The sequence below is a fragment of the Fukomys damarensis genome, unplaced genomic scaffold (assembly GCF_012274545.1).
Source record: "Fukomys damarensis isolate Sample0158 unplaced genomic scaffold, DMR_v1.0_HiC HiC_scaffold_7, whole genome shotgun sequence".
Classification (NCBI taxonomy): domain Eukaryota; kingdom Metazoa; phylum Chordata; class Mammalia; order Rodentia; family Bathyergidae; genus Fukomys; species Fukomys damarensis.
Genome location: NW_022900919.1, coordinates 25,230,850 through 25,252,750, shown reverse-complemented (window position 1 = coordinate 25,252,750; position 21,901 = coordinate 25,230,850). Strand labels below are relative to the sequence as shown.

The following is a 21,901-nucleotide window of genomic DNA, read 5'->3' as shown; positions in this document are numbered from 1 at the left end:
GGAGGAGGGACGGGAAAGGGACTGGGGAGGAGGGTGCAGGAGAGGGACTGGAGAGGGACCGGAGCACCGAAGCGCCGGGAGTCAGAGGAGGCGGGCGCCGAGCCCCGCACAGCCAAGCACGCTCGCCCGGCCGGAGAGACGAGGGGCCGCCTGGGCACGGGTCACCTTGTCCCGGAGGTGAGTCCCCTTCCCTGGAATCGGCTGAGGCGGTGGGCGCGGAGGACGCGGGGAGCTTCCCAGCTCTGCCTCGGGAGCGCGCAGCCCCGGGGGCGCAGAGCCCGGAGGGTCCGGTGGTCGCCACAGTGGTGTATCGCGCGTGGATCCAGAACCGGTGGGGAGGTGCAGGGGGCCCGGCTGCCCTCTGTCCCAGCGTCCATCAGAGAAGCGGACTGGGGGCACACGGCGGGACTCGGGACTCAGGTCTCCGTGTGACCCGGGGAGACCGGTAGGCTGGAGAGCAACAGCCGCCGAGGATGAGAACCGGATCCACAGAGGACCGGGAAGGGGAGGACCTGGGTTCTCCATCAAAGGGTCCAGGAGGAGATGCGAGAGCGCGCTGGGCTGGGGATCCTGGCAGCCCCGGGACGCAGGCCGGGACTGGGAGCCCTCGCTGCTGCCGAGAGCCGTCCGCCGCCTCGATAGGCGACGGTCTGCAGCCTGGGAACCAGGATGGGAGAAGCCCAAGTGAGGGGAGCTCCGGGTCCAGCCTCGCCCCTCTCCCGTGCGCTCTCCACGGGTCGCCGAGGAGTTGGAGCCCCTTCTCCCAGGGAAGGGGCTCTAGGTTGTGCGCTTCCGGAATCCCACTGGGTGGGGGCTGCTGCGAAGCCTTCAGAGGGTCGAGGAAAAAATCTACCTGTCGACCTCATTTCCTGGGGTCCCCTTGCGAACAGAAACCGCGGCACTAGGCACTCAGATTCCAGGCGCGCGCAGCCTCCTGCAGCGACAGATGCGCCGCCTCGTGTCACAGCGGGACTGGGGGCCCGAGCCTTCCCCAGGCTGGTGTTCAGGGCAGCAGATGATCCTGGAGGGTTGGCTAGTTTGGGGGAAGAGGGGAGCTGTTTCTTTTTTCTTGGAGAACCAGGCCGTGGGGCGCGAGCTTCCGTGTCTGCCGGCCTCCCTCCTGCAGGGTGGCGTGTTAGGTCCGTTAGGTCCTAGCCCACCAGGAGAAGGCTGTTGCGCAGCCTTGCAGCCCTGGGGTGACAGCCTCAAAACAAAGCGAGGGAGCCAACTTTTCCTGCTGAGGGCTACCGCTGAGCAGCATTGGCGCGGGGGCAGGGTCTGCAAACAGAGTCCAGTTGCCAGACCAGCAGGTCTGTAGGTTCTGAAGAGGAATGGGCACTTCCTGAGGAGTAGCAAGCTGTGTGTTCTGGAGGTGCTGCCTGTGGAGAGGCGACCACAGGTGCCAGGCCTGTGGGATGTGAGGCTTGGCCTGGCCAGGAGCAAAGGAACCGGTACTGGTCAAATGCGACTCCCACCCTGCCTTCTGCCTGCCTGAAAGCAAACCCTTCATGATGCTCAATGAAGGGAAGAGAGAGGGAAGCTATTTTTAAACTTTTTATGATGGAAAATTTTGGTGGTGCACAAAGGTAGACAGAGGAGTGCACTGCACCCTGGCCAGCACCCAGTCACAGCGCAGGATGGAGGAGGCCATGTTTGATAAACAAGCCCAGACCTCTTTCCAAAAATGTTCGGTGAGAGGTGTGGGGTTTGTCAGTATCCTGACTCGGTCATGCCACATTCTCTACACAGATCACAGCACAGCTTTGTACCCCACACATATGTACAGTTGGTCAGTATCCAGTAAAATTAATTAATGAAAAACAACAAATAGCCTTGATTCCTCCTCCGTTCACCTGTACACACACCCTCCTATCTTTCCAGAGGATGATGGCTCATTTCATTTCCTCTAACCATCAAATGCTTGCTGTTTGTTGCTGTTGGTGTTTTGTTGTTTGTCTCTTTGGTGCCAGGGATGGACCCCCAGGCAGCAGCTCGCTATGCTGGGCTACAGAGCTACACCCCAGCCCCAGAAACGATCATTGCTAATCATTCCTTTAGAATGTAGGTGACATCAAAAGCGGCGGCATCCTCACTTTATTCGGCGGTCGAACAGGATTCTGTGCTATCTACTGCTTCCTGAGGCACAGGAGGGGCTCTGGAGGGAAGAAGGCCAAGTCTGGACCTTGAGCAGCTGCAGCTCTGACCAAGGCAGTAGGCTCAGGGTGTGAGGCTCCAGCTGAGCCTGCTAAGCCAAAGAACTTTTCTTCTGGGTGAAACCTTGACACTCAATTCACAGATTGTGAGCAATTAATTCTTCCACCTTTAGTTAGCACTGACATAGAAGAGCTGCCCTGGACTCTACTCATTCTCATTAGCTATACTTCTTAAGCTGTTACTATTAAGGAGAATGGAGAGAGATTTCCTCCTGCGAGTGCTGTTCTGAGGCCCAGGCAGAGCACTGCAGTCTCATTTATTAATTAGGAACCCTTGGGTAGTCACACAGGACATGCTGATAGGCCCTCTGCTTGCTAGGACTTAGCCTCCAGTGCAGCTTCTGCTAGCTGGACAGACATGTGGTGCATGGGCAAGGTCATCAGAGGCCAAGGGAAGGGACATCCTCTCCACAAGGCCCTTCCCACCCCGTACTCACCTCTGGGACTGACTTCAGACAAAAGTTGTGTCTGCAGATTGTCAGGGGCAGCTCATATTTGAATGCTTTTGTGGGATACACTATTTAAACACATTTTTCATCAACCTGTCAAGTGAATAACTTCTTGTGGGCAGGCAGTTATGTCTGCCCTCTGTGCTTCCAAATAAAACCTTGGTCTTTGTGACCAGCACAGCCTTGTGCCCTCTATAGGCCCTGTGCCTGTTAGAAAATAAAGATTCCAGGGACAGCAAGATGCCTGTGCACCACAGTTTGAACAGACATTGCCTTATGTTCACAGGTTCTTTGAAGGGATAAAGATGGCAGGTTTGAAGGATGGAGGGTTCATCTGTCAGCATCAGCAAACAGGATGATAGCAAATCAGCCCATGGCTTCAGAGTACCATCACACAGGCCCACTCTGCAGGAATGGCCAGGTCTAAGAAGCTCTTAGGCCACAGCTGTCGATCTAGCCTTCACTATGCTGGGGACATTATGCCAAAATATTAAAAAAGTGAAAGCACTCAAATTAGGGGTCAGCAAGCAGGTTTCTATCCATAACACCAGGATTGGAGTGATGGCAGTAACAGCAGTTGGCTTTAAATGGGATCCTTCATCATTAGTTGCACATCTCAAACTATCACTGAGAGTTTGCTCATGTATGTTTCAAAGAGAATCTCCAGGACTGGAGACTCAGCCCTGGCTTCAGCCCATGCTGGCCACTGTCATGCGGAGAGGCAGACAGTGTGCTCAGTGCAGTTGGCACAGGACACACACTTCTACCCCTGTGCCCTGAGGGACTTTCTGGAATATGTGTGAGATGAGAAGATTCTGGGTTCAGTCTCTGGGCTCTGTTGTTAGCAGTTGGAATAATCTTAGACAAATCTGAACTTTTTTGAGATCTGGTCTTTCCAAACATGTTGTCTCCAGACTTTAAAACAAGATGTTTCAGTCTGTCATCATTGGCTAAAGGAAGGTGACTCTGGATTGGAGGACATATTTGTGTCTTCACTGGAGGTCTCTGTGGGTCACGTTTGTGTCATGTGGCTTCCTGAGGAGGTAGGAGGGGCCCAGGACCTGCCTTGTGACCCCATCCCACATCAACACTTGTTCACACTCTTGGGGAACATGCAAAGAACTTATAGAAACAAACAGGAGAGGCTTGTGAGCCAGAGCTTTTGAGGTGCACATCTAATACAACTGCATTTAGATTCATATTACACTGTGAAAGTTACAGGATGCAGTTCAAGGTCAAATATTTGAAGGTGCCTTTTAACAAACTGCCACCTCCATGTGTAATCCGTGATGTCCTCAGCTACATTGTGCCGCTTGCACAGTCTAAATCACTTACAGTGCTGCATGAGAAATATTCTTTTAAATTACTGCAAATGAAGTAAAAATAAAATCAGATGCTGAAGGACAACAACTAATGAGTGTTAGGACTGGAAATAACTATAAGAACCAAAAATACCATAACCAGGAAAAACTACACATGTAGAAAATGATAAAATGAGAACTGTTTCTGAAAATACAAGCCAGGAAGCAACTTGGGTATTTTCTTGCACTAGAAGGATTTGTCTAGGAGTCCAGTGAGCATCGCTGCAGAGAGGTGGAGAGGTGGACATTTTGACACTGAAGTTTACATCAAAGTTCAGCATGAAAACATGTTGCTATGTTCGGTGCCTAAGTGATCCTCAGCCATGCTAGCCTGGCTTAGGGGACATGAGGACCAGAGAGAGCACTGTCATTGTAAAGTGGTCTTTCCAAAAGCCTTGCTGCTGTGCTCCTCTCTGAACAGTTCCCCACCTCCAGCAAGTCTGGCTGACCTTGCTGGACGTGACTTTCACATGAGTCTCCATTGGTCCCTTCCTCACTTTTCCTAGACAGTTAGAACCACAAATGTTCATTGCTTCAACTTTAAAGGTATTTCTGAAAGTGAGATGTGATGCTCTCACCTGACACTGGACATCTGGGACTAAGCCTCCAAACTCCTTAGGGAAGCAGCAGAGAAATGAAATGTGTCACATACATACTCATCCACCATGGTCCAGTTTTTGCTTTTAGCTCAATCCCATAATCTGAGCTCTGTGTCATGATCCTGGCATCAGTAGGCACAGGTTTGAAATCATAAGGTTTGTATCTGAAGATGACAGTGGGATTCGGAAACCCTGTGGCCATGCTGAGGGACCCACAGGTGTGAGCTCTGCAGACCCAGAGGATGTCCAGCTCAGCAGGTGACCGATTGGTACCAGGGCACTGTGTAGTGTCCACAGATGCATTCACTAAAACATAGCATTTCTCTGTGTGTGCTCGCATGTGTGTTGCTAGGTTCAGAGGTCAGGGTCTCAACGCATTCTGCACACACACACACACACACACACACACACACACAATCACAGAGCTATACCCTAGCACTGACACACACTCATGTCTATGCCAGACTGCATATCCACAGTCTCAGCCTCAACCCATCACCCCATGTCTCTGTCCTCAGAGTCCATCCTAGGGGTATCACAAGACAAAGGTCACTCATCTGCCCCAGGTCACCCATGGGAGCCCCTCTGGATACACAATAATGGGAGGCTGCCCTGTGCTGCCCTACCATCCTGGGATGGCCTTAGTGTGGGGCTTCTAGCATCTCTTGCCTGTACCTGGCCCTATCCTGGTCTTCCTCTCCACACACAGAACCAAGATGCACATGCGCCGTCCTTTGTGGTCCTTCTCTTGTGCACTGCACTCAGGGTCAGGGCCTACTCGCTAAGTACCTGATGCAGCACAGTTCTCTAAATTCCCTGATGCAGTGGGGTTTAGTTACAAGCTCATTCTTAGTAAACAGAAATCATCCATTCTATTTCTAAGTTTTTGTTGTGTTTTGTCTCATCCTGATCTTCCAATGCTGTGGGTGTGAGGGTCTCACCACTTCACAGGGCAGCAGGTCCAACCCTCACTGGGTTCAGAACCACAGCGCTGGGCTCTCGGGCTCTGGGCTCAGTGAGGGCCTGCAGCCTGCTGCACTGCTGTCCTGAGAAGCAGCTCAGACACCACAGGCCATGCAATGGAGGCATCCATCACTCAGTGGAGCTGGGTCCTTGCAGGGCTCAAAGGGCCCAGGCAGTCAAGCGCTGGTCAGTGTTGGGCCTCATCACCAGTACTTCTGGGTGGCTGATGATGTTTCCGACTCCAGATGTCCCTGGCCCATTTGGACCTGAGATCCTGAGTGTCTTTCTAGCCTTGTTGACCTTAGGGTTTGGACCTGAGGGCTGGACAGGGCTGGAATCCATACTGTGAGCAGCAGACCCCGATTTCCAGGTGGACACACCCAAATCTGGCTCTGCACAGTTTTCTTTCCTTTAACAAAGACTTTCTTTCTAATTTATTCTGCCCATGGGTCTCATTTGCTTAGAGACCCTCTAAAATCATGAACTTCTTCAAGCAGCTAGATGATCTTCACCACCAGTGATTTTGCACTCAGAGTTAACCATTTCATCCTGGACCACTGCAAGGCAGATGGAAGTAGCAGCTTTGCCTGTGTCCCTGGCTGACAGGGACCCTCCCTGCTGGAACAGCAGTGCCTGGGCTGGAATTCTGCTGCATTGGGTTCCCCCAGTATGCTCGTGGGACAACCCCACTTTGCACTTGGCTCCACCAGAGATCAGGAGGGTCACCCAGCCTGCCGTGCAGCCAGAGAGGAGATGGAGGGCAAAGCTCCATCACCAGGCTTTCCTGTTGGCTCTTTGTGAAGTTCGTGTTTCCTCACCCGCCATGCTCAGTTGCTCAGTTTTGGGGCACTGCCTGAGCCCAGCATGATGTTCTAGATGAGTCCACGTCCCGTGAGGTAGTTGCGCAGACACACACTGCACAGTTCTATTTCCACAGTGAGCCCCAGGTAAAGCAGGAGCAATGAGACCTCTTCTACCCTGGGTGGCTTTACTCAAAGGACAGCGCAATCCGACAACTGTCCCTGGTGAGGGTCAGGTGGGAGTTATGCAGCTGTGGAGCCAGGAGAGCAGACTAGCAGGTCCCAGGAATTTAGAACAAATAGGGTATAGACCCCCAGGACAGCAAGCAGCTTGTTCCCATCTTGCTCTCCTCGGAGTGCTTTTGCCAGAAGGTAGAAATGCTGCTCTCCATGGACACCACCTGGAAAGCCAGGCTCCCTGCAATTTGTGTTCGGAGCCTTGGGTATTTCAGAAATATAGGTCCACTGCGGACACCTCTTCTTAAGTCAGTGCCTTTGAGGGTGCACAGCGAGAATGAGCCCAGGTGTCCCAGCCCTAAAGCCCCTGCTGCCCACACCCAAGGTCCAGCGAATTCCCCCACTCTTCCCAGGCCAGCTAGGTCACCCGATCCTCCACCCATGCCTCTTCCCACTCCATGAGCCATCCCACTGTGCTGTCCTCGGGTCCTACTACTGGCTTCATTTGACAGATGCTTCTCAGCATAGATGGGGTTGCATTCTAATGAACCCAGAAGTCAAAGTGCACCCTGTGTGCCTGACCCCCAGACACACCCACTTCGCACAAAACACTGCAGAGCTGAGGTTGTGCCCTAGTCATCGTAGGGCTGGCAGAGAGCTGCAGTCCCTGCCTGGCCCAGCCGGATCCTAAGCCAGAGACTCATGGCCACACAGAGTTCAGCTGACCTGCTGCATCATGGTTCCTGGGGTCATTCCTGCACATCCCCTCCAGTGTCTGAGAAGGATGGCAGCAACCCAGAAATGTACTCCAGAAACTTCACACTGTCAGCTCTCACCTCCTTCCCACCCCTGGATTTATCTGGGGTCCCCTCCCCCAGTGTCTTCTCCACCATCAGCCGGCACAGACCCCCATCTCTGTCTGGCCAGCTCAGTAGCTGAGGGTGTGGCTCCCTTCTTACTACCCTGGGCTTCTTGCCTCTGGACCCTGGAACTGTGCAGGAGCACATCAGTCCTCAAGGCCCTCATCAGGTCCCTCACTCTCCAGGGACATTTGGAGAAGACACCAGTTTGAAAAATGTCCCTATCCAGCCTTGTCTCTGCTTCGTTATGGTCCCAGAATAATGGACTTCTCCTACCCATAGCATGCACGTGCACACAGGTACACAGAGGCACAGACATGTGCAGGTGCACACAGGTGTGCAAAGTGTGTGCTCTCACATGCCTCCAGCTTTGGTTAGCTGTTCCCCTGCTGACTCCCTCAGAATTCGACTTGGCCATCACTGCTGCCCACCTGGTCCTCTCTTGAGTACAACACATCCCCTCCCCAGTGATCCCAATGCCCAAGTCCCTCGGCCCCAACAGAACAACACAAGCAGGATGCACATAGAAATTACTTTGGCAAGAAGTATGTAAGAGCCATGAAAAGTGAGCCAGACAGATCTTGCCATGGAATAAGAAAATCTTGCGCAAAGGCAGAGGAGCACCATGTTTCTAGGTAGGACAGTGACAAGGTATTGCTGTTCTCTCACAGTAATTTACAGGATCAAGGTCCTGTAATCAGGTGTCAGTGTTACATTGCCTTTGGAGCTTGGTAGCATTATTCAAAAGTTTGTGAAAGAATAATCTAGCGCAGTGTTCAACATTGCTCTGAATGAAGAATTGCCCTACCAGATAATACCAAGTGGCAACATTATATTAATTAACCTTGCATCTCTTAGACTGGCTATTTAAAAAAAAAGAGGGAAGACAAAGAAAAAATAGGAACTAACGGGTGTTGGTGAGGAGGTGAGTGTGGCTGCTGTGGAAGATGGTATGAAGTGCTCAGAAAATTAAACAGGATTCTCACATAGCCCAGCAGCCCCACCACAGGGCAGGGATCCAAAAGAGTTGGAAGATGTTTGCCTTTCCATGTGTGTAGCATCTTTGATCATGAGAGATAACATGTGGAAGCCATCAGCAGATGAACACATAAGCGATTGTGATCTTCATGCAGACAGAACAGAATACTATTCAGCTTTTCAAAAGCAGGAAGTCCTGGCAGATGCTACAACATGGACAAGACATGAAGATGTTGTGCTGAATGAAGTAGCCAGTCACCGAGAGACAGAAAGAAGGGTGGAGCAGAGGATGCAGGTGAAGACCAGAGGTCAGAGAGGCCTGAGACACCTGGTGTGGGACTTGGAGTGGCTCCAGCCTCAGCCTGCACAGTGGTATTCATGCAAGTCTAATTCACACCGTACCCTGGCCGCTTGGCGCTGCATGCGATGACCTCACATGTACAGTGTGGACACTGTGAGTTGGGAATTGACAGGGCCTCAAGGTCCCAGATCTGGTCTCTCCCTTGGCACCCCCACAGAGCATGTGAGGGTGCTAGGGCCCCTGGGGGTCACCCAGTGACCTCGAGTTGGGGCCCTAAATGACATCTCAGGGCTCCAGCTCAGGTGTTCGAGCAAGAGACAAACACTGCATGAACTTTTCTGACTCAGCCTCAGGAATCTCCTGATGTGGTTGCTCCAGTGTCCTGAGCCACCTAGACCCAAGCGAGGGCAGGGAACCCACCTCTCCCCATTTTTCCTGCATGAGTGGAGGCCACAGTGGGGGCCAGGAGGGACGGGAAATAATGTGCCAATTTCACTTTAGAAAGTAAGATTGGACATGAACCCCAGAAAGAAAACACCCCAGTCTCTCACTCCACACACACCGGACTTCACATCACGAAAGCATGAGGGATGTGGCCCCTTCTCACCAGAAAGCTGTAGGGTCCATTTTATACAGATGCCTTTTCCCTCTTCTCAATTTCCCACTGGCAGCATGAACTCAGCACCCCGAGTGTGTGTAGAAAGTGTGTCCCAGAGCGTGGAGCTTTGCTAGGTCCTGAAATCAGAGCCTAGCAGCCATAAGTCCCTGGAGCCAGGGCTGTGAGCTGGGTACTAAGTCTGGCAGAGGAAAGTCTGCACTGTGGGGTATCTTATGCCCCGGGTTTTGTTCTGCTTCTTTTCTCGTGTGAAATGGTGGAAGAGACAGAGAGAGGTTGTTTCGACTCCTCATGGATCCAGGGCTTTTGCCAGTTCCCCTCCTTCCCCTCTCTCTGTTCCTTTCTTTGGTCCAGTGACATCTCATTTAGAGGAGGAGCCTGAAGCAAGTGTTCCTGGATAGGGCAAGTCAGGTATGGTACCACAAGACATCAGAAAGCACAGCTTTCCAGAGAACGGGTGGTGAGTGAGAGAGCCTGCCCGGCCCCTGCTGGCCCCCAGCTGCTCCGCAGCCATAGGGCTCCTTCCTGTTTGTGATCCACAACCAGAGGCCAGAGGATGTGGCTGCAGGCACCAGCATAATGCCCTCAACCTCCAAACTATGAACTAATGAGCTCCCTTTCCACAGACAGCACCCATCCTCAGTTATCTTGTTACTGCACTGGGTTTCCAACAGGGGCCAGGTGTGACAGTGCTGCTGACCACAGCCACCTCTGAACAGCCAGGAAGCACAGGGCAGAGGTGGTGAGTGAGAGAGAGCCCACCTGGCCCTGTTGGCTATGTGGGGACATTGTCCCTGGCAGGCCCCAGGAGATAGAAACTCCCAGGTACAGACAGGCACAGCTTGTAGTCTATGCTGTGTGGTTTTACTTGTCATAGTTAATTTATATAATCTGGATTTGGGGGTCAAGAAATGTAATATGCTTAAGATTTGTCTTATATAATGGTGTCATGGAATCAAGTGTCTAGTACCCCCTTGTATCTAATCCCAGAGCTAGAAAGCTAGTGGTGGAGCCTTTCCTGCTGCCTTTCGGACCTGCTGGAGGTTGGCATTGCAAGGAGCCCTGATGAGCCCAGGCCTGTGACACTCAGGTTTAGCTGCTGGCTGTATCTCTTACCAGCTTTTGTCACCCACACAGAGCCAGGCAGCTGCCTTTCATGAGCACCCTGTGGGTGTCTCCACTCTTTCAGCTACGATGTCTGTGGTGATTCCTGTCACCCCTCCCTCACTGGTGGGCTTGCCAGGCCTGAGCCTTCTTGCAGGCCTTGAAAGCTGAAGAGCCAAAGCCGGGCTTCTGCAGTCCTGAGCACTATACCCCCTGAGCAGCCAGGTGAGCTGTAGGTGTTTCACAGGATGGGGAACCCACCAGGACACCACCACTCCCCAAGGCCTGCTCCTGGAGGATAGAGTCTAAGTTCTGCAGCAGGGCCAGGATCCTAGGTCAGAACACCCTATGTCCAGAGCAAAACCTCTTTATGGTTGTCGCCCTTCCCCTGTGTGATGCAGCCATCCTGCTCCATGGACCTGAGATTCCTGCAGGGTCTGACCCAGCACTGCAGGGCTCCTCTCAGAAGACCAGGCTCCAGAAATGTGGGACCAAGTCCCACCCCCATGCTTCATACTCAGGCACACACAGGTGCACCTGGACACACAGATTCTTACACAGGGCACACATTTACACATGTACTCACATGCATAGGCATGTATCTGGCATGAAGGTCTGTTGGCCAGAGTGCGCACATGTACATACATGCACACAAATGTGAAGTTTAAGTGGATTTATTTTCACTATATTTCTTCTGACTAGAAACAATACCTTCCCCTAAAAGAACCTATTTCTGGTCCATAATGGCCTTGCCTTGCCTGACCCATGTGTTCTAGGCCTCTGCTGTTGAGGGGCAGCTCGACCCCAGTGACACAGCATGGGGATCACCCAAGGAATGCGGGGGCCCTGCTGCAAGGCCTGGTCAACACTCATTGACCCACAGGGAGACTAGTCAGGAGCAGGGTCAACAAATGACCAGGTTCTGCTGTGCCTATCCTCCAGCCTCACTGCCCAGTGTCCCTTGAATGCCCCATTGGCTGCTGGGAAGTTCAGTCATGACCTTGGTCACCATGCTTCACAGTCAGGGTGAGCCCAGTGTTAAGGTCATGCAGACCAGGAGGTGCCTACCTTGTTGGATGCAGAGGGTCCCTTCTTGGCTCCAGGACTCTGGGGATCCCAGTGGGAGCCAGCAGGCCTGGCAGGAGTAGGTGGTACCTGCAGAGATGGGATGCCACCTGCTGGACCCATACTTGAAGAACCACAAAGTGGGCAGCAGTAGGTGAGCCAAGCATCTGGGTTCTTTCCAGGCTGGCAGTTAGGAGCCTCACTCTGAGTATTCAGCAAGACTCCCAGGCTAGACATCAGAGGCACAGTGGCCAGTAAGCTTTCCAAAGTGTGGTGTTTCTAAGAGGGCTGAAAAAGAAATCAGGAGGGAAGTGAGGACCACACTGCAGGTAGTGGTGACCCCAGCCCAGGTGGGGCAGGCTGGGCTCAAGTGGGTGCTGGAGATGGTCTCAGATCGCCAGGGCTACCAAGGCCCGGGACAGACAGAGAGTGTGCCAGACTAGAGTGTGGGGTGTGGGGCTGGGGATGCAGGGACACTTCATGAGCTCTATGTGGACAGAGATTTCTGCCCAGTCACTTGCTGCACTGCCTGGGACCTGGGGCTCCTGGACCTATCCAGGCAACAAGAATGGGCTGCTTGAGGAGCTGACTGCATGGAGGAGGAGCTGGAGTGGCAGGCACTATGGCATTTTTGTGTTTGCAGCTTTCACTAATCAGGTAAATGGTCCTGTCCTATGGCAGGAACATCCCCCACCTTTGCTGGTTCTGGTGAAATAGCCATGCTCATTATACTTCTCACTGTGCAGATTTAAGCTCAAGCACTGTTATGGCTTGTAATGTTCCCCAAAGCTTCATTCCACCATAGGTGGGGAGTTTCAAGGTGACTGAATTAGAGTGTCTGATCTGGAATTAAGGATGTGGTGCCGGGATTAAGGGTGTCCCACCCTAGGTGTAGGTGGCACCACCCAAGGGCAGGTAGCCTGGATAGTACAGAAGAGACAGAAAGAAGTTGCTTTGCTATTTTACTGCTTTTCTGCCTCCTGTCTGCCCTACCATGGACTGTTTCTCCTCTGCAATGCCTCTTTGCCAGGCCATCCTACCTTGCAGCCAGCTAACTATGAACTAAAACCTCTACAAACTGTGAGCTTTCCTCCTTTCACATTAGGTATCAAGTGCTTTGTCTTTTTGAGTGAGAAAAGTAACTAAGATAGGAATAGACATGATGTCCACGTGCAAAGGTCACACTTGCTCCCATCTTGTGGCTTAAATCTTCGAGAATTAAGGACTTTAATTAGCAAGTCAGGGGCTCCTTGTGAGAGTTCCCAGATGCCCCTTGACATGGCACAGAGTCTGCTTAGACCAGAGCCCTGGCCTCCCTAGCTTGCTGAAGACCAATGCAAGAATGCTTGAAGATGAGCCACCTTGACCCCCAGAAATTGTGGGGAGGACAGTCACCATGTATCTCAGGACAGGCTGGTTTGTAGGCTAAGTCCACTTCCTCCAGTTCCCAGAACACACAGCTCTGTGTTGGGTAAAAGCCAGGAGGCCGGGAATATCACCTGGGGGACAGGATCAGGGCAGCTCAGCTTGGTACATTGCCTTCTTTGGGGACATCAGCATGACCACTCTTTCAGATGACTGCCACACATGGAATGAATGCATCAGGGAGCCCCTCTACACTGAGCCAGGGATTTCTTTGGACAGAGCCAGGGACTCTACTTTCCCAAACACACAGATAATGGAGATTGTTATTGTTTCCTATTCAGAAATGGTGAGGTGAGTGCCTGTCTCTGAGCAGCTGCAAGAGAGGGCCCTTCCGCCTTTTCACATGGATCTCAGGGTACACTTGCATTTCTGCAGGGAAACCAGCTGGATGCTGCCAAATTTGCGCTCAGTCTACACAAGCAGTGAGAAGCATTGCCACCCTGATGGTAGGACATTGTCCAACCACAAATACGGATAGCTCACCATCTATTTAGCTCTCCTGTCAATTCTCCCAATAGTGTCTGGCAGTTTTCAGCTTACAAGCGTTTCAGTTCCTGGATTAAATGTATTGCTAAGTATTTATTCTTTGTGATATTAAAAGGGGTTTTCTGCAGTGGAATAAGTGAGGGTTTTGGCATTGAACAGCCAGAGCATGACAGTTCTTTAGCAGGTTTGTAGCCTTGGGCTAGGCCCTAGTTTGTCCGAATGACTGTTTTCTTATCTAGAAGATTGGCTGATAGGGCAACAGAAACAATGTTACAATGTTGTAGTGTTATTGTGTTACAGTGTTTAGGTGTTATAATATATAATGTTGCTATTTTAGCTTTATTCCTTCCTTTACTAGTCCTGTAATAAAATGATTACTTTTGACACACAGGACATCTTATCTTGACATGAAATTAAAATGGCCCCAGCAGAGTTTGGGGAATTCTGTTTACTGTTGTACTATAGATATTTAAAACATCCTCTCATCCTTACTTTTTATCAGTGATAAAATTTGTACCCATTTCTTATCCTCAAGTTTACCCACTATCATCCCACAACACACACACACACTACTAACAAAACCTTTTATTTGGTTTTCATCAGTTTGGACCCAACCTTAGTGGGCTTACTAAATTCTATAGTGTCTTCAAAGCATCACTAACATGATTCACTTCATTTGGTATCTGGCTCCAGCTTGTATTTCCACAGCATGGAATTTTACTCTTCTATTCTTAGGCATTAAGTACTCTGATAGGACTTGTGTCCGAGCACTGTAAATCAAGTAAGTTTATTCCCCTCTTTTAATTCAGTGACATTTTTAATGGTAAGTGAGGTTCTTCAAGTCCAGCACAGCTCAGGGCTGGCTCAGCTAGAAAGGGGCAACCTACTCTCCTCCTGTGCCCCCCACTGGCACCAAACCAACAGGATGGTGAGACCTGATGGGCTCGCAAAAGCAAAGTTTCTTCAGAGACATTAAGTGTCTTCCTCAAAGTAAAGAGTCACATTTTTAGACAACACTGGGACTAACACTGTTCAAAGGGGACCTGGAGCTGGGGAAGAATCTCAGCAGGGCCAAAGAACAGAATTTAGCTCCTTACTCCCCCAGGGCCTTAGAGACTGGGCAGGTCAGCTCTCCTTTCCCAGTAACCCAGAAGCAAGAGCAGTCCATTTCAGCTTATGGTCTCCGAGTTTCCAGTCACATGGGGTAGTTCTGTTGCTCTGTGCAGCAATTGTAGCAGGAGATCGTGACAAGGACATCACGGGAAGGAAGCCTCCTAGTTTATGGGGCTGGGAAGCAGAGAGAGAGGAAAGGGCCAGTCCTGACATCGCTGTTGCAGGTGCACCCCAGGGACTCAGGCTCCTTCCTCAGACCTCACCTATAGGTTCCACCTCATAGGGCCACCCTGGGGACCAATCCTCCACACACAGCTGTGGAGGTATGCCAGGTCCAAACCATAGCCAAGATCCTGCAGTTTGGATTCCATATGTGAGCAGTGGTTCACTCCTACCAGAGCTCCATGAAAATGATGTCTACACACTAACAAGAGCACTTTCTCAACCTGTATTGTTGGAATCTATGATTTGACACTGGAACCCAATCAGGCTGTTACCCAGAATGGAATTTAGTCATCCTGATGAACATCCACGGCTCTCATAGCCCTGGTGAGGGGCGGAATCATGAGGATCACAGCCTGGTCCTTGCAGAGCAGTGATCAGTGACCTGTAAAAGCCTGAGCGACACATGTTGTCAGAGTGTGATTGCTGTCAGCAAGCTGCACAATTCAGAGCCTGCAACCAGAAGAGTATGAGGGTGTGTGTGTGTGTGTGTGTGTGTGTGTGTGTGCTCCCAAAACCATCCACACAATCTCAGCCACAAACCAACCATTCCTCCCAAAAAAACTTTCTGCCTCTTTTATTGACTTGCTATTTGGGGTAAGAAGATTTAACCTAAGACCCACCCTCACCGCAGAGTTTTCAGAAACCACTACAGAAGGGCACAGTGAGTGGGAACTTCCTGCCCCTTGGGGACAGTCTCCCTGTTTTCTGCTCCCTGCTCCAGGCCCAGCCACTCCAGACCTCCTCCCCATCCTTTCTATTGTGTTGAGCTTTCATGTCTGGCTTGTTGCCCTTAGCGTGATGCCGCCCAGGTCCACCCCTGTGGTACTCACAGGGTTCTCTCCTCATACAGGCTGACTGCTATCCCACATGCATCTGCACTCCTGTTTCTTTGCCCATTTGCCCAACTGATGGCTCCATATCTGGGCCGCTGTGAGCAGTGAGCCTGGGTGGGCAGCATCTCCTCTCAGATTCTGGCTTCCCTTCTTTCTGTAAACAGCCTCAGGATTTCTGCATCAAATTGCCGTTCTTTCTCTAGTTTTCTAAAGAAGCGCCCTCCTGTTCCCAGCAAGGCCACAGGCGGTGGGCCTTCACTGGCGTGAGCTGCACAGGTTGGAGGAGAGGTGGACTCTCTCCTAATGCACTCGCAGTGGTGTCAGGAAGCAAGGCAATTCTACTCTCCTGCCTTCACACTCACTGAAGTCATCTCAGGAAATTTGTTCATGTTGACCGCCACCCACATCCACAATGGTGTGAGGGAGTCTACCTGTGAGCACGGAGAGCGCCAGTGTGTGCCGGCCCCCCCAGCGCACGAGTGGATTCGGACTGGCAGTGCTGCCAAGAAGCTGACCTGGGACACCACGGTGGCTTGTGTGAGAGGGACAAGAAGCACTTGTGACTGAGCGAGGGGTGACCACTCATTCTACAAACACAGGAAGTCTGGGTGGATATCTAAGATGAATACACACAAAGCTGGCCCCTAACGGGCCAAGGGTGAAGAGCTGGGAGAGGCCCTATAAATCGTGTCATTGGTGTGACAGCTACAAGCAGAGTACCCTGCACACAGAGCCATGCTGGAAGAGTCACAATCACTCCCACACACCAGGCTCCAGGCTCCAGATGGAATAATGGCAAAAAAGGTGGCTTCAGGAAAGGAAGGAAGAGAGGCTGGCAGCCCTGACCATCAGAAACCCAGAGTGTTTCTCTATCCCCACAGACAGAGCTCGGTGCGGCTGTGTACCTGCTCTGCTGGGGTGTTTGATTTGCTCCTTACATCTCACAAATGGCCGTAAAGCGATGCCAAACACGACACTTCTGCCTATAAAAGTGAATAAATACACCTGGAAGATGCTATTGCTAGAAAGTGGCAGAGAGAATAGAAAGACCTCACTGCTAGGAAACCAAAGTCAGAGAACCTCAATTTGTCTTCCTACCAAGTGCTGTTTTCATCCTCTTCCCCTTGGGAAACTTGGGGTTTTCAGGTGATTCCAGTGCTCTCAGAGATCTCGGGGCTGCTACAGGCTGGTCACAGTGTGTCAGTCAGTTCTCTGAAGGTGAGACAAAGTTCTGAGGACAAATGGGAGGGTGACACAGTCTCCTCATGGTCTCAATCCCTTGGTTTGGGCCCAATGTGGTCCTAGAGGGGAGAGTTGGGCAAGGAAATGGCTCGCCCCACCCCAGGGCAGAGGCAAAAGAGGGGAAGGGCTGAGGGGCTAATGTCCCCTTTAAGGCCACACCCCCAGTGACCTCCTGACCTCCCTTCCTCCCATGGGCCCACCTAGGAAAGGTCAATCTCCCAAGAGCACCAGGGCCTGGGACAGCACCTTCCACAGGCTTCCTTTGCAGGACAATGGTATCTAGACCACAGCACAGACTGATTTGGCCTGCACGTTCATTCACATGCGGTGCCCCACACTGGTGCCACAGCGTGGCCTCCAGACACACCAGAGAGTGGAGACAAGTGGCCCCTCACAAGGCCGTTCCCCACCGGCCTCCAAGGTGCATGGTGGGAGCTCAGCTCACAGTGCCACAGGAGCGGTTTATACAGTGTGAGGTCCTATGCCCAAGGTCATCCCCATAAAGCAGGACAGTGGGCTCTCAGGTGTGACCCTGACCACCAGGAGGCCTGTGGGAGCAGCTGCTAATTAGTGACAGAAAATTGAGAATGAAGTAAAGGGGTTACCTGGCCTCACTGTGTAAGCACACATGGAAGTAAAAAGGGATCTCCAAAAGCCAGCAAGCACATAAAACATGTAGGGGACTTTAGGAAAAGAAACCTGCTCATCTCTCCTTCTCAATAGATAGTGGGTTTGTATATTTCATCCAGTAGAGGTTGATAGCAGTTTATTTTATGCTTTGTGCATGTTACATGTGCTTTTCTTTAAACACTATACTTCTACACTGTGTGTTAAAATCCTCGAAATAGCCATTCCATTGAGATATAAAGACAGTACCTATGGGTCCTGTGTGTCATATAAGGAGCTCTGGCCTGGGTCAAGGCCAAGGTATCATGGATGTGAAGCTGTGGACAGCAGAGCAAAAGAAGCCTTTTCTGCTGGCCCAGTGGGCCCGCTGCTCCTCCCTGAGGTTCACTGTAGGTCCTGAGTGTGCAGTCCACAGCATTCCAAACTGCTAGGCCTCTAATGGGCAGCTGCTGGGATTGGGGACAGTGACTCTGAGGCAGATGTGCCTGGCCCACCTGCAGCTAAGCCCTTCTCCAGCTGCTTGGCCAAAGCTTTGTCAGCCTCCAACTCATCTCCACTTCTGGAAGTAGTGGTGGTGATGGTGTCCACTCTTCCTGGAGCTCTGACACCATCCATCCACCAGGCAGGTGCCTTTTGCTAAGAGTAACAGGGGAATCCACACAGGTGTCCTGTCAGGGGAGCTTCATGCAATAGAGAAAACTAGGCTGGTGCCCAGGTCTAAATCCTGGTTACTCATCTCCACAAAGCTGCATCGGTCTGCACCTTCTATGTCACCTGCAGACCCTGCAGGATGGAGCCTGATAATTGCAACATGGCCTGGCTAATTCCACAAGCTTTCTGCCCTCCCTCAAGTCCCTGCCTTCAAGGCTATTCCTGCCCAGGACTTCCAAGAACCTCCCAAGCAAATTGTGTCTGCAGCCGCACATCAGCAGATTCTACCAAACACAGACCAAAATATCCAGAAAATGATGATGGCCACACTGAACACAGACAGAACTTCTTCCTTGTCCTTATTCCCTGAACTGGACAGCAGCTATTTCAGAGCACTTGCCTCTATCACTAGAAGTCCTCAGAGATGTGCTAGGCTCTGTGAACACTGCCTGTCCTCTAAGGATGTGCACAACCCCAGCAGGCCTGGAAGTAGCTCCCCCGGAAGTTCCCAGGAATGCTGTGTCTAGACCGACGCCCCCTCTCAGGACTACTCCCAGGTGCAGGAATGGAAACCCACTGTTCTGTACCACCCATTTCTCTGCTCAGCCCAGAGTGATCTCTGACCCAGTGGAGCAGGGGTCCCTGTGTCTGGGTGGGCAGCCATGTCCCTGGGGAAATGTCCTCCACAGGCAGGGCTGGGGTGACTGAGCCGGGACATCCCGGGATGGGTGGGACAAGTTGCACCAACTCAGGGGTGAACTCAGGGAGAGATCCTCAGACCCCTCACAGAGTGGCATCCCTGCAGACCACTGGGGGAAGAAGGTGACTAAAGCAATCACAGCAGCTCCCTTGGTGCCTTAAGAATAGTGTCCTTCCATAGATATTCCATCCAAATCCTTCTTAGGAACATGCTATTTCACTCTCTAGATCAAACTCGAACCACCATGGCACTTGGCCAGCCTCCAGCTGGGCAGTCTGTGGGCCATGGGTTCCTCTCTGTCTTGGGGCTAAAGTGAAAGGATGTTCCACGTTACGGTAGGCATGCCACCACATAGCTGTCAGCAGGTTTGTGCCCAGTGCATCTGGAAGACATGTTTACAGTGGTCCTATCCCTGTGTTTGTATTTAGTCCGCCTTAAACTTTGGCAATATGAGATCTTTACTGGCAATGAACATTGACAAAACCATATCCAAGAATCAACATGCCATAGCAGGTTCCTTGCATGATCAGAAGCAGGGCCAGGTCTTGGAACCTCATGGTCTCCACTGAGGTGAGCACCCATCCCCTTCCCCAGCACCACGGAGAGGGTGCACTGCTGAGAGAATGGAGCTGGAAAGGAGCCGGTCATGCTGTTGTCTGTCACCGGGATGAGACAGAGACCCCAGCAATGTGATGGGTTGGTGGATCAGCTGACTAAACACAGAAGCCAAGTAAAAAGATTAGGAAAAGGGCTAAACAGCAGGGAGTTGGGTGCCCAATGCATGTACAGTGACATCCAGGCAGGCTGTGAGCTCCTCTGGAGGTCCAGCAACAGAGTGACTTAGAGTCCAGGCAGTAAAAAGAGCCCAGGGTCCGGAGAAGACCACTACCTCTGCTCCTGATGTGTAGCAGGGAGTGCTCAGGGCAGCAGCCCCTGAACCTGCTCCCACCAATCATCCTAGGGTCCCTCACTGGGGCCATCTTCCCTGTGGCTCTGTTTACTTCAGCAGCCTCTGTGCAGCTCACAGGATGCCTCCCCTCCAACGACAACAGGACTCAAGCAAAAGGGTGCCCCATGCATTCCCAAGAGTGACTGGGCAGGACCCTTCCCCACAGGGTAGGTCCAGTGCAGAGAGAAAGTCCCCTCTCTGCAGACCTCCTTCCTGTGTGAGGGTCTGGGTGGCCTATGGATCCATCAGACTCTGCTCATGAGTGCTGAGATTTTGGGCAGTGGCTCTTCCTGGACCTGGCAAACCATGAGGTCCAAAGCAAACATCCTATCCCCAGAATCTGTGGGGTTTGGGACTTGCAGACCACTGGCATGTAGGGCAGGGTGGAGCCAGTGTGGAAGGAGAGAGGTTTGGCTGAAGGCTGCAGCTGCAGTTCAGTTCCTCCTTCATTGGTCGGGAGTAGTGTCACTATAAGTAAGGGATATGGCTAGGGGACCCAGTGTCTACTCTGGATCCCCCAAAAGCCACCAAGTCCTGCAGAACCCTGTGAAGTGGTTCTGGGAAGTGGGCAGGGATAGTTGTGGCCAGCCCTGGACTCATCCAGAGTCACCATCATGGGCAACTGGGCACAACCTACTGGGCTTCAGGACAAAAGCAGCTCTTCTGGGACCACCTTGAGGCTGGGAGCTGCTGAGATCACGCTACTGGCTGCCAGCACTGATGGCAATGCTGCTGAGGGGCTGTGCTTCCCCCTTCCTTTTTATCCCACAGCTCCAGGGGAGGGGTGGGGACAAAAAAGACTCAGTGTCAGTTTGCTGCTGAGACCAGGGTCTTGAATGGGAGCTGTGTGTGGCTCACTGAGGCTTGAGAGACTGCAGCTGCACCCAGCTGTCTCTGCACCCACAGCTGCAGGTACTGAGCTTGACTCTGCCACTGCCCACAGACAGGGGCTGGCAGGGCAGTGTGAGGGGATGCTCAGCAGGCAGGGTGGTGAGGAGAAGCGCCCACCACTGCTGCAGGGCACCCAAGGGGGCCAGGACCCTCCATGCTGGAGAGGAGGAAGCAGGACAAAGAAACTGTGAGATACATGGAATGGAATATTACTCAGTCTTTAAAAAGAAAGTGATTCTACCATCTGCTATCTCATAGAGGGGCCCAGAGAACTGAGTGAACTAAGCCAGACACAGACAGGCACAGATCACATGACTTCACCTGTATGATAGGAAGTGTGTGTGTTCATTACTCTTCTCTCATTGCTGAGACAAGATATCTAACACCCAAAGTTAAGGGGGAAGGGTTTATTTGGCTTACAATTTGTGGAGGTTTCAGTCCATAATCAGCTGGCTCCAAGGCAGGGTGACAAGGGCATCAGTTCATGGCAGCAGGAGGGAGTAAAAGCAGCAAGGGAGCTTAACAGTGTCTTTCTGCTCCTTTCATCTTATTTAGACCACCTGGATCAGGGCGGTGCCAAACCCAACCACTCACATATAGTGGTTTAGTAATCACAGGCCCTTAATCCTGGCATCACACCCTAGATGCAGCCACCTATGACCGTATAAGACTTTGAGAAGGCATCATACCCAAATTATAACAGAGGGAAAAGAATAAAAGCTGTTCCCAACCTCCACATGGTGGCACACACCTGTAATCCTAGCACTCTGGGAGGCTGAGGCAGGAGGATAGTAAAGTCAAGCCTGCCTGGGCAATTTATCCAGTCCTTATCTCAAAACAAAATTATAGGAAGAGCAAAAGGATGTATCTCAGACCTCTCTGAGTTCAACCCCAGCACCACAACAAATGAATGTTCTGAATAATCTATACAAATTGAGAGCACGTGTTGTTTTAATCTTCTAAGGCAAAAGCAGAGTGGGTGACAAAACTGCATGTGAAGCCCTGTGGTTCAAGATCAAGGCCTGTCTGCATTGTCTGCGGTGCAGTTTTTATGGAAGACCCAGTTTTATTTATCCCAAATGGTTTAAAAGCCATGGCTGTTCAATAAAAAGGCCATTAGAGCCAGGTATGTGTGCGGGGTGTGCCTGTAATCCAAGCCCAGTGGGAGGCCAAGGCATCAATCACAAGTTTGAGCCCAACTTGGCTAATTTATCAAGAACCTGTCTTAAAGAAAAAAAGATAAATTATATATAAACATATATATATATATATA

At 51.5% G+C, this 21,901-nt stretch overlaps 1 protein-coding gene across 1 annotated transcript in view; it reads left to right on the top strand.

Annotated features, from left to right (window-relative positions):
• The first annotated feature begins 17 nt into the window (after positions 1-17).
• The window catches only part of Syndig1 (synapse differentiation inducing 1), a 118,101-nt gene continuing 96,217 nt past the window's right edge, over positions 18-21,901 (top strand). The window contains exon 1 of the mRNA XM_010625608.2: positions 18-177. The gene's annotated coding sequence lies outside the window, so the exon portion shown is untranslated. The remainder of the gene's footprint in view (positions 178-21,901) is intronic.